An 11,426-nucleotide genomic window follows, 5' to 3' on the forward strand; every position below is an offset into this window, starting at 1 on the left:
ACCTTGTCACGCGTGGAATTCCTCACGCTGGCTCCCGGCACTCATCCTCTGTTGTCCCCTTCTCCTCCTGCCCCCAATCCCTCCCAGCATCAGGGTCTTTTCCAATGAGTCAACTCTTCGCATGAGGTGGTCAAAGTATTGAAGTTTCAGCTTTAGCATCAGTCCTTCCCAAGAAATCCCAGGGCTGATCTCCTTTAGGATGGACTGGTTGGATCTCTTTGCAGTCCAACGGACTCTCAAGAGGCTTCTCCAACACCACAGTTCAAAAGCCTCAATTCTTCGGTGCTCAGCTTTCTTTATAGTCCAACTCTCACATCCATACATGACCACTGGAAAAACCATAGCCTTGACTAGACTGACCTTTGTTGGCAAAGTAATATCTCTGCTTTTGAATATGCTGTCTAGGTTGGTCATAACTTTTCTTCCAAGGAGTAAGTGTCTGTTAATATCATGGCTGCAATCACCATCTGTGGTGATTTTGGAGCCCCAAAAAATAAAGTCTGACACTGTTTCCGCTGTTCCCCATCTATTTCCCATGAAGTGATGGGATGATGGGACCGGATGCCATGATCTTCGTTTTCTGAATGTTGAGCTTTAAGCCAACCTTTTCACTCTCCTCTCTCACTTTCATCAAGAGGCTCTTTAGTTCTTCTCTTTCTGCCATAAGGTTGGTGTCACCTGCATATCTGAGGTTATTGATATTTCTCCTGGCAATCTTGATTCGAGCTGTGCTTCTTCCAGCCCACTGTTTTTCATGATGTACTCTGCATATAAGTTAAATAAGTGGGATGACAGTAAACAGCCTTGACGTACTCCTTTTCCTATTTGGAACCAGTCTGTTGTTCCATGTCCAGTTCTGACTTGCTTCCTGACCTGCATACAGATTTCTCAAGAGGCAGGTCAGGTGGTCTGGTATTCCCATCTCTTTCAGAATTTTCCACAGTTTATTGTGATCCACACAGTCAAAGGCTTTGGCATAGTCAAGGGAAATGCGAATTAAAACCACCACAAAATAATGTTACACACCTACCAAGATGGCTAAAATTCCGGAGACCTGACAGTACCAAGTACTGACGTGCACAGCACCTGGCATTCTCACATGAGAATCCCTCATGGGAACACAGAATTATATAGGTATGCTGAAAAACAGCATGGCATTTTTTTGGTCAAGTTAGTCATACACCGTATAAGCCGGCAATCTCGCTCCTAAGTATTTGCCCAGGAAAAATTAATAGGTGCGTACAAAACACCCGTACACAAATGTTTAAACAGATTTGATCCTAATTGTGAAAAACTGGAAACCACCCAAATGTCCACCAGCTGGTGACTAGACAAACTGTAGTGTAGACAGTGAATGAATACAGCTCACTCAGCAATGAAAGTGAAGGACTGAGTGATACAGCCATTTGGGTGAATCGCGGATCCCTTGTGCCAAGTGAAAGAAGCAGGACTTGGTAGGGGGGTCATGTACTATATACTTCTAACTGGAAGTATTCCAAACAGTATATTCTGGAAACAGGAAAACTAGGGGGATAAAAATGGGCCAGTATTGGCCTGGCGTTGAGGGTACATGAGGTTTACTACAAAGAGACACAAGCGAGCTTTTGCAGTCATGGAAATTATGATCATGGTGGTGGTTACGTGACTGTCTGTTAAAACAATCTGCACATTTAAAAGGATGGGTTTTACTGCATATAAAATATCCCTCACTACACCTGGTTTTGGGAAATTAAGCAGGATGAAAACTGGGGAAAATATCTGTCAACAAGGAAAGGTTAAACTTTGACTCAGCTGTATTTTGGAGTGTCTGCAGCAGTTAAACATTGAGGCACATGAATGCACTGCCCTGGAGATAGCTCAGTATTCTTGAGAGTAAAAAGCGAGTTTCATAACAGTCTTCATAGTAAGGTCCATTTCTATTAAAAACGGAGCAAAATATGTATTTCTGCATGAGCACACATAAGCCAGAAAGCACACTAAACTCTTAACAGGGCAACCTCTAGGGAGGAGGGCAAGGGGGAGTCTCTTCACGCGCATACAGTCAGACCTGTCTTATCAGTGTTCATTGTACTGCACCCTTGTTCATAGGGAACTTGAGCACCCGCAGATTGCGGTATCAGAGGAGGTTCCTGGAACCATCCCAGTACTGAGGGACGGCTTTCTATCATGAGAGGGGTGGCATTTTTATAGTGAGAGTATATAATGAGTATTTGAATGTGTGTGTGTGTATATATGCTCGTGCTCAGTTGTGTCCAGCTCTATGTGACCCCATGGACTGTGTAGCCCACTAGGCTCCTCTGTCCAAGGAATTTTCAAGGTAATACTGGAGTGGGTTGCCATTTCCTACTCCGGGGGATCTTCCCGACCCAGGGATCAAACCCATGTCTCCTGCGTCTCCTGTGGTGTTAGTTGGTTTCTTTACTGCTGCGCCACCTTGGAAATTCCTTGCTACACTGCATATATTTTAAAAGAAGAGCATACCTTTTATGAAATAAAAGATACTCCATTTGTACCCCATTGGGTATAGGGGTTAGAGAATACCTCAAGTCTCCACGTCAAGGAAGAACCTTTCCCTAGAGGACTAAATGTGGGAGAGAGCCTGGACTTCATCAGACTTTTACTGAATGTCACTTGTTACGTCCTAGGTGCCACCCGAGCAGCTGCAATGGGGGAGCCAAGTGAGGCTTCAACCCCATCCTGCACTGCAAGCCCCAGGTATCTGGATCATTTCTGTCAGGGAGGGACCTGAGAATTAGCACAGTACCATTTAGAGTGTTGGGGAGAGGTGTGCTCTGTTGCCTTCACCAGTTCTCCTAGGATTAACAGAGGTCAGTTCCATCCCCAAAAGGGAAGAAAGTGCCCATGGGGTTTCCCAGGCAAGAATATTGGGGCGGTCTGCCATTTCCTACTCCAGGGGATTGTCCTGACCCAGGAATCAAACCCACGTCTCCTGCATCAGCAGGCAAATTCTTTACCACTGAGCCATCTGGGAAGCCCATACACCCACAGTATATTGGGAAGATGAGTGTCACTGAACAAAGAGAAACCTGTCTTTAATTTGCTGAATGTATGAGAAAGCAACTTTGAATGATTACTTCCTACCATAGTAGGGGAGGTAAGAGATCTGCTGTTTGGAAAGCAGAGCGAACCAAGGTAGATTCTCAACTGTGTCTCCATGGGACTGTGGAAAAGCTGAGGCTACAGTTCGAGGCAGCTTGAGCTGAAGCTCAAGCTAATGTCAGCCCCACAAAGTTCACTTTCTCGTGCCTCACACCTCGGAGTGAGGAGCCCGATCCCTGCATTGAGCCCAGGGTCTGAGAGATCAAGGGACTCCTCCCGTGCTGGGCGAGCCAGGCTTGCCATGAACACAGGCAAATGGACGTGTTCAGATTCAGTTTCTGGAGGTTGTGAGCCCTTATTACTCACCAAGCTGTATATCTTCTTAGAAAATAAAACTCTTAAGTCGCCCTCAGACAGCACTGCCAAGGGAAACCTCAACAGCATGTCAGCCAGCTCCAAGATTGCATCCTGTTAACCACCTACACACAGATTTGTCCAAAGCCCACAGACCTTTGCCTGCAAGCCTGGTACGTTGAAATGGGAACACCTCTGTGTATGGATGTACCGAGTCAAATGCTGTTGCAGGCAGAAACCCAATAATCAGCTGGGAAAGGACACGAAAGAACAACACTTTTCTAGTTTCATGATTTCCTCATGAAAAAAATTGAGTGTGTCAGTTAAGGCTAGGGCATCACGTGTGTTAGAAACGAACTAGGAGAGGCCAGGAAGTCAGAACCAGAGTTCACGTTCTCCATCACATCTGATTATTTATTCTTGCCAGGTGTTTTCAGGTGGTCATCGCTAGTGTTCTGGGATGGAGAAACATGGTTTAGGGGACGTGGCTGCATGGAGACTTCTCAGTGGAAGTGGGTGTCTGCACTTGGTGAGAAGTTGGTCAAGTTGATCTCCGACGTCCCTTCTGGCTTTAAGACTTGTGTTTCTAAACCATGGGCCTGGCCGAGCTAGCCTGTCAGTCTCGCCTGTCGTGAGACTGGAGAGGGGTTTACCATTTTCACTCAAAGCTTCTGCCCATAGCGCAGACCAGCTACAACATGCATGCTGAGTTGTACACATTGCCGTCGTGCTGTGAACAGATGGCAAGGCTCTAGACAGGCGTATGTGTTCCAGGAAAAGACCACTCGCTACCTGGCTTTGCAGCATCACCAGCCCCCCCGGCTGTGGGCCCGCCTGCCTCTGCACATCCTGCCTGCTCCAGGAAAGACTCCTTCATCCCCCAGCCCTCACTGGACTCCGCCCTACCTCGTGCTCTGGGGTTGTAAGAGGGAGAAATCCACTCAAGTTGGCTCAGAGGAAGCAAGAACAGCCCTCAGCAGGGGGAGGCGGGCCGGGCCCTTCTTCCCTCCATCTTGGGCCACGAGGTCTCTGCCTTCGGTCTGCCTGCCTCCTGAGCTCTGTGGGCTGCCCTGGCTCCAGAGGTCCGTGTCCCTGCAGAAGTACTGCTTGCACTTTGCTTTGGGTCCGTGTCCCCGCAGAAGTACTGCTTGCACTTTGCTTTATCCTCCACTCCGGCCTCACTTTTCCACTACCTTTCAGCTCAGCTTCTCACAGCTGACTGACTTAACTCTGGGTCCCCTCTGCAGATGTCCTACAGAAGTCGGATTGCTGCCTTCTTACCCCTCATCTGACCAGTAGATGGAAGCATGTGTGTCCACAGAGCCCCCTCCAGTGCAGGGACAGGGGGCTTCCCAAGGAAGCAGTTCCGCTAGCTGAGCATCTGAGAAAGGTGCCCTCTGCAGAACACTCAGGAACCCTGGGTCCCTGCTTCAGGGTGTTCCTCTCTGTGGAGGAGGGTCTGTGCCTGGAGTCCCAGCTGAAGAGAGAGCACTGGGGACCCTCTACCAGTGAGCCTCAGGTAATAGTGGAAACTCTGAGGAAAGCACTTTACAGTTTTAAAATTCCTGTGACTCCCATGTAAAGACAAAAGAACGGATACTGCTAAACCGATGGAAGAGAAGGTGACGTGCAAGTATTTGAATCCTAGTTCTGAGAAGGTTAAGGTGATACTTGTGTTCACACAAGGTCAGTTTTCATGCCAATCCCAAAGAAGGGCAATACCAAAGAATGTTCAAACTACTGTATCAGTTCAGTTCAGTTCAGTCGCTCAGTCGTGTCCGATTCTTTGCGACCCCATGAATCACAGCACGCCAGGCCTCCCTGTCCAGCACCAACTCCCGGAGTTCACTTTAGACTCACGTCCATCGAGTCCGTGATGCCATCCAGCCATCTCATCCTCTGTCGTCCCCTTCTCCTGCCCCCAATCCCTCCCAGCATCAGAGTCTTTTCCAATGAGTCAACTCTTCGCATGAGGCGGCCAAAGTACTGGAGCTTCAGCTTTAGCATCATTCCTTCCAAAGAAATCCCAGGGTTGATCTCCTTCAGAATGGACTGGTTGGATCTCCTTGCAGTCCAAGGGACTCTCAAGAGTCTTCTCCAACACCACAGTTCAAAAGCATCAATTCTTCAGCGCTCAGCTTTCTTCACAGTCCAACTCTCACATCCATACGTGACCACTGGAAAAACCATAGCCATGACTAGACTGACCTTTGTTGGCAAAGTAATGTCTCTGCTTTTCAATATGCTATCTAGGTTGGTCATAACTTTCCTTCCAAGGAGTAAGCATCTTTTAATTTCATGGCTGCAGTCACCATCTGTAGTGATTTTGGAGCCCAAAAAAATAAAGTCTGACACTGTTTCCACTGTTTCCCTGTCTATTTCCCATGAAGTGATGGGACCAGATGCCATGATCTTAGTTTTCTGAATGTTGAGTTTTAAGCCAACTTTTTCACTCTCCACTTTCACTTTCATCAAGAGGCTTTTTAGTTCCTCTTCACTTTCTGCCATAAGGGTGGTGTCATCTGCATATCTGAGCTTATTGATATTTCTCCCAACAATCTTGATTCCAGCTTGTGCTTCTTCCAGCCCAGCGTTTCTCATGATGTACCCTGCATAGAAGTTAAATAATCAGGGTGACAATATACAGCCTTGACATACTCCTTTTCCTATTTGGAACCAGTCTGTTGTTCCATGTCCAGTTCTAACTGTTGCTTCCTGACCTGCATACAGATTTCTCAAGAGGCAGGTCAGGTGTTCTGGTATTCCCATCTCTCAGAATTTTCCACAGTTTATTGTGATCCACACAGTCAAAGGCTTTGGTATAGTCAATAAAGCAGAAATAGATGTTTTTCTGGAACTCTCTTGCTTTTTCCATGATCCAGCGGATGTTGGCAGTTTGATCTCTGTTTCCTCTGCCTTTTCTAAAACCAGCTTGAACATCTGGAAGTTCGCAGTTCACGTATTGCTGAAGCCTGGCTTGGAGAATTTTGAGCATTACTTTACTAGCGTGTGAGATGAGTGCAATTGTGCGGTAGTTTGAGCATTCTTTAGTTGCACTCATTTTACTTGCTAGCAAGATTATGCTCAAAATCCTTCAAGCTAGGCTTCAATAGTGCATGGACCGAGAACTTCCAGGTGTACAAACTGGGTTTATAAAAGGCCGAGGAACCAGAAATCAAATTGCCAACATCTGTTGAAGAAGGCAAGGGAATTCTAAAAAAGCATCTGCTTCATTGACTACACTAAAGCCTTTGATTGTGTGGATCACAACAAACCATGGAAAATTCTTCAAGAGATATGAATACCACACCACCTGACCTGCCTTCTGAAAAACCTGTATGCAGGTCAAGAAGCAGCAGTTAGAGCTGGACATGGCATGACAGACAGGTTCAAAATTGGGAAAGGAGTATGACAAGGCTGTATGTTGTCACCCTGCTTATATAATTTATATGCAGAGTATATTGTGTGACGTGCTGGGCCAGGTGAATCAAAAGCTGGAATCAAAGTTTCCAGGAGAAATACCAACAACCTCAGATATTGAAATGATACCACTCTAATGGCAGAAAGTAAAGAGGAACTAAAGAGCCTCTTGATGAGGCTGAAAGAGGAGAGTGAAAAAGCTGGCTTAAAATTCAGCATTCAGAAAACTAAGATCATGGCATCCAGTCCCATCACTTCATGGCAAGTAGATGGGAAAACAGTGGAAACAGTCAGAGACTTTCTTTCCTTGGGCTCCAAAATCACTGTTAATGGTGACTGACTGCTGCCATGAAATTAAAAGACACTTGCTCCTTGAAAGAAAAGCTATGATAAACCTAGACAGCATATTAAAAAGCAGAGACATCACTTAGGTGACAAAAGTCTGTATAGTTAAAACTATAGTTTCTCCAGTAGTCATGTGCGGTTGTGAGAATTGGACCATAAAAAAGGCTGAACACCGAAGAACTGATGCTTTTGAACTGTGGTGCTGGAGAAGACTTGAGAGACCCTTTGGACTGCAAGGAAATCAAAACAGTCAATCCTAAAGGAAATCAACCCTGAATATTCATTGGAAGGACTGATGCTGAAGCTGAAGCTCCAGTACTTTGGCCACCTGATGGGAAGAGCTGACTCACTGGAAACAACCCTGATGCTGGGAAAGATTGAAGGCGGGAGGAGAAGGGGACGACAGAGGGTGAGATGGTTGGATGGCATCACCGACTCGATGGGCATGGGTTTGAGCAAGCTCTGGGAAATAGTGGAGGGCAGAATATCCTGGCATGCTGTCATCCAGGAAGTCTCAAAGAGTCAGACACGGCTTAGGGACTGAACAACAAGTGTGCGCCGAGAAGCGCTTTGAACATCTCAGTGTAATAGCTGTTTCTGTCCCCATTCTACAGACACAGAAACAGAGGTGAACCGTCCCCAGCCCCATGGCCTCTCCAGCCCTCGATTCTCAAACCCACCTAGTCATTGTAGCAGTCTGAGTACAGGCTGGAAAAGTCCGGACACAGAGCGTTTCAGAAGGGAGTGAGTTTATTAAGGACAGAGAGCAGGGACAATGAAGGCGCTGCAAATGCGGTGGATCGACCTCCTGGCCAGGGAGAGTCATGGGACGCTGTTAGGACAGCAGTCCAGCTCAAGGGAGAGCGGACGCCTTTCGTGGGCTAGTAGCCAATTTTTATAGCTTCAAGACAAATTCCTATTGGAGGGTGGCATTGGTTAGGGCACTATAGGGTGAGTACCGAGAGGGGCATTTTTGCCTGATTTGGGGTCAGGAACCTTGCTAGTGATGATCAAGGGGCTTTTGGCAATGGTTACAAAGGGGCTCAGTCCATTTCAGAGGTGACCTTGGTTCTGGGCTCCGTGTCTGTGGCCTTGGTTCAAGTCCTCACACCTGTGACCTTGGGCTGGGACTCCATAGTCCTCAGAATCACTGGGGATGGGGATGACATGCCAGGTGCAGACTGCCAGGGGCTACCGGAGAACTGAGACAGAAGCCTTGCAATGGGGCTGTTGCTTCTTATTTTAATGAAGTTCCACAGTTCCTTCTAATGATCAGCCAGATCTGGAAACAGTTGCAGTCGTCAAAGTTTTCAACCCAGAAACAAATAAGGGTTGTTGTGCTCTCCTGGCCATGGAGGGCTTGAAGAGAAGTTTCCAGCTTTCCTGAGAGACCGCAGTGGCATCTGCTCTATAGGCATCACAACCTACCCTGAGGACCAGAGGATGAGGCCACACTGACCAGAAGCCTCCTATGCTCACCTGAGGCCCCAAGATGAGAATACCACCTCCCAACTAGGGCACAAGGGTTAAGTGAGAGCTTATACTGCTTGTGGTTCAGTGTCTGCCCTGTAATATATGCTCAAAAATGCTTATTATTGAATCTCTGGTGACGCAGATGGTAAAGAACCTGCCTGCAGTGCAGGAGACCTGGGTTCGTACCCTGGGTTCGAAAGATCTCCTGGAAAAAACAAGGCAACCCGCTCTAGTCTCCTTGCCTGGGAAATTCCATGGACAGAGGAGTCTGGTGGGCTAAGGTCCATGGGGTCTCAAAGAGTCGGGCATGGCTGAGTGACTAGCTCTTTCACACTTCCTGTTTCCAGAGATAGTGTCACTAAATGATAAAGGTAACCTGCAGTTGGCAGCTTTCATTTCTAGCCATTTGACAGGAAATGGCCAAAACCATGAACCGGGGTGAAAAGCAGAAGACCTAGGGAATCCTATATTGGATCATGGCAATTGCTTTTATCAAACAGGCAGAAGAGTAACTCCAGTTTGAGGTAAAACAAAGGAAAATATTGACTGGCGCTCAAGCCTTGCACACTGGTATGGAACCCTGTGGGTGCAGGTACCCCAACCCCCACTCCCTCCAGCAGGGCCTCCAGAGTGGGCGAGTCGGTCCCCCAATGCATGTCAGTTTTCCTATCAGGTCCCTCCTGGGGGTGAGGTAAACAGTGCGGGGAGGAAATGCTTGTCTCCCCGTTGCCCAGGGGGCACCTGGGCACACCATTCATCACACACCATTCATGTGGGAGTTTAGGTCCTTCAGCTCCTTCAGTGTCTGCTCCGACTTCCTTCCTCCTGGCTCATGTATCTTGGAGATGTGAGCACTAAGAAGAGATGGAGCAGACGCCTCTTCTTGGTCACTCCTTGGAAGGCAGGCACTTTCAGTCATACCCTTAAGTCCTAGACGCCTTGGGGTCCACAGTGGTGAAGAACAGAAGGGGTGTGATGCTCAGAGTTCTCACTGGGTTGGTGCCATAGTTGGCACTCAGGACACACAAGGAGAGGCGGGCACCTCTGAGCTGGGCAGTCCCTCACCTCGGTGGGTAGCAAGGAGCCTGGACACGTGTTTGTTTTGGTGCAACAGTTGGCTTCTCACACCCTGAACAAGTTCCATATGAGAACATTATCCCAGATGAGGTTTATAACATAAACCTTAGCTGGAAAAGTTACTCGCCGCCTTCCATCTTCACCATGAACCGAGTGCACAGCTCTGTTATTTATCCAAGCAGAGACTGCACACCTACACAATCCACTTTGGGTTTGGAGAGGGCGGTTATGCTCATGAGGACTAACTTGCCAAATCAATCTAAATCAGGTTGAATAGCAAAGCCAGCAAGCGGGCTGAAAACACGCAGACTGACCTCGGAGCTCAAATGGTGGGAAAGGGTGGGATCCGGTTGAGAGCCAGCGGCAGGGTCAGCCCAGGGTAAAGCATCCATCCAGGGAACCTGCCGAAGGCAGTCTGCAAGCCCCATCACTCAGGCCTGCAGGAGCTTCCACCAGTTTTCCTGGCACCTGGCACCATCCCCTCACTTGGCTGCAGAGAGACGTGATAATGGGGGCAGAAATAGCTCCTTCCTCTCGAGTGGGGAAGGAGAGAGGAAGGGGGAGGGGGTGTGCTGGCTGAGAAGTCAGTGATTTCCTGAAGGCTTGGACTAAACCTGTGTAAGTCTGTGTGTGTGCACAGTTGCTCAGTCATGTCTGACTCCTGGCGACCCTTTGGCTCCTCTGTCCATGGGATTTTTCAGGCAAGAATACCGGAGTGGGTTGCCCTTTTCCTCTTCCAGAGGATCATCCCAACCCAAGGATCGAACCCACGTCTCCTGTGTCTTCTGCATTCTGGGGTCTCGCATTTTGCCCATTTGGTTCAGAACCCATTGTCCAGAATTTGAAAGAAATTAGAAGGATATAAATCAGACTGTGGAAGTATTCACATTAATGATTAATGAGAGCATGGCTTCTAATTGCACTGCTGCAGTTGATCAGGTATAGGCAATGTGAACCACACCCATCCTCAGAAAATGTGTGAGGTCACTTCCTGTACAGATGAGAAGGGGATTGGAGAAAAGAGAGAAGAGGTTCTGGGGCAGAAACTCTGGCTCAAATTGCAGCTGTTTGGAACCAGTCTCTCTCTTGCATTTCTGCCTTATAAAGGGTGGGGTGTCCCTGGTGGCTCAGAAGGTAAAGAATCTGCCTGCAATGCAGTAAACCTGGGTTTGATCCCCAGCTTGGGAACCTGGGTTCCCCGGAGAAGGGAATGGCAACCTACTCTACTGTTCTTGCCTAGAGAATTCCATGGACAGAAGAGCCTAGTGGGCTACCGTCCATGGGGTCACAAAGTCACTAACACTTTCACTTTCTTACAAAGGGTGCAGCACGGTGCCTACCTTACCTTGCTTCCTGTAAGGGCAAAACACTGTAGTCTGTCAAAGAATATCCATATGTTAATTATTTTATTAGTGTGGGCTGTTTGCGTTACACATGACAGAAAGTCAAACTGGCTAACGCAAAAAAATAGTAGGCATCTGCCCCATGGGCTCAAATATAAAGGATGGAAAAGCAGCGGTGTAATGTAGTTTATAGGCCCATTTTTTTCTCTCTTTCCTTTTTGGCTGCACCTCGTGGCATGCAGGATCTTAGTTCCCCGACATGGGATTGAACCCGTGCTCCCTGCAGTGGAAGCGCAGAGTGCTAACCACGAGACCACCAGGGAGGTCCCTATAGGCCTGTTTCCTGAATACTCA

This window comes from Ovis canadensis, chromosome 10 (assembly GCF_042477335.2).
Source record: "Ovis canadensis isolate MfBH-ARS-UI-01 breed Bighorn chromosome 10, ARS-UI_OviCan_v2, whole genome shotgun sequence".
Lineage (NCBI taxonomy): Eukaryota > Metazoa > Chordata > Mammalia > Artiodactyla > Bovidae > Ovis > Ovis canadensis.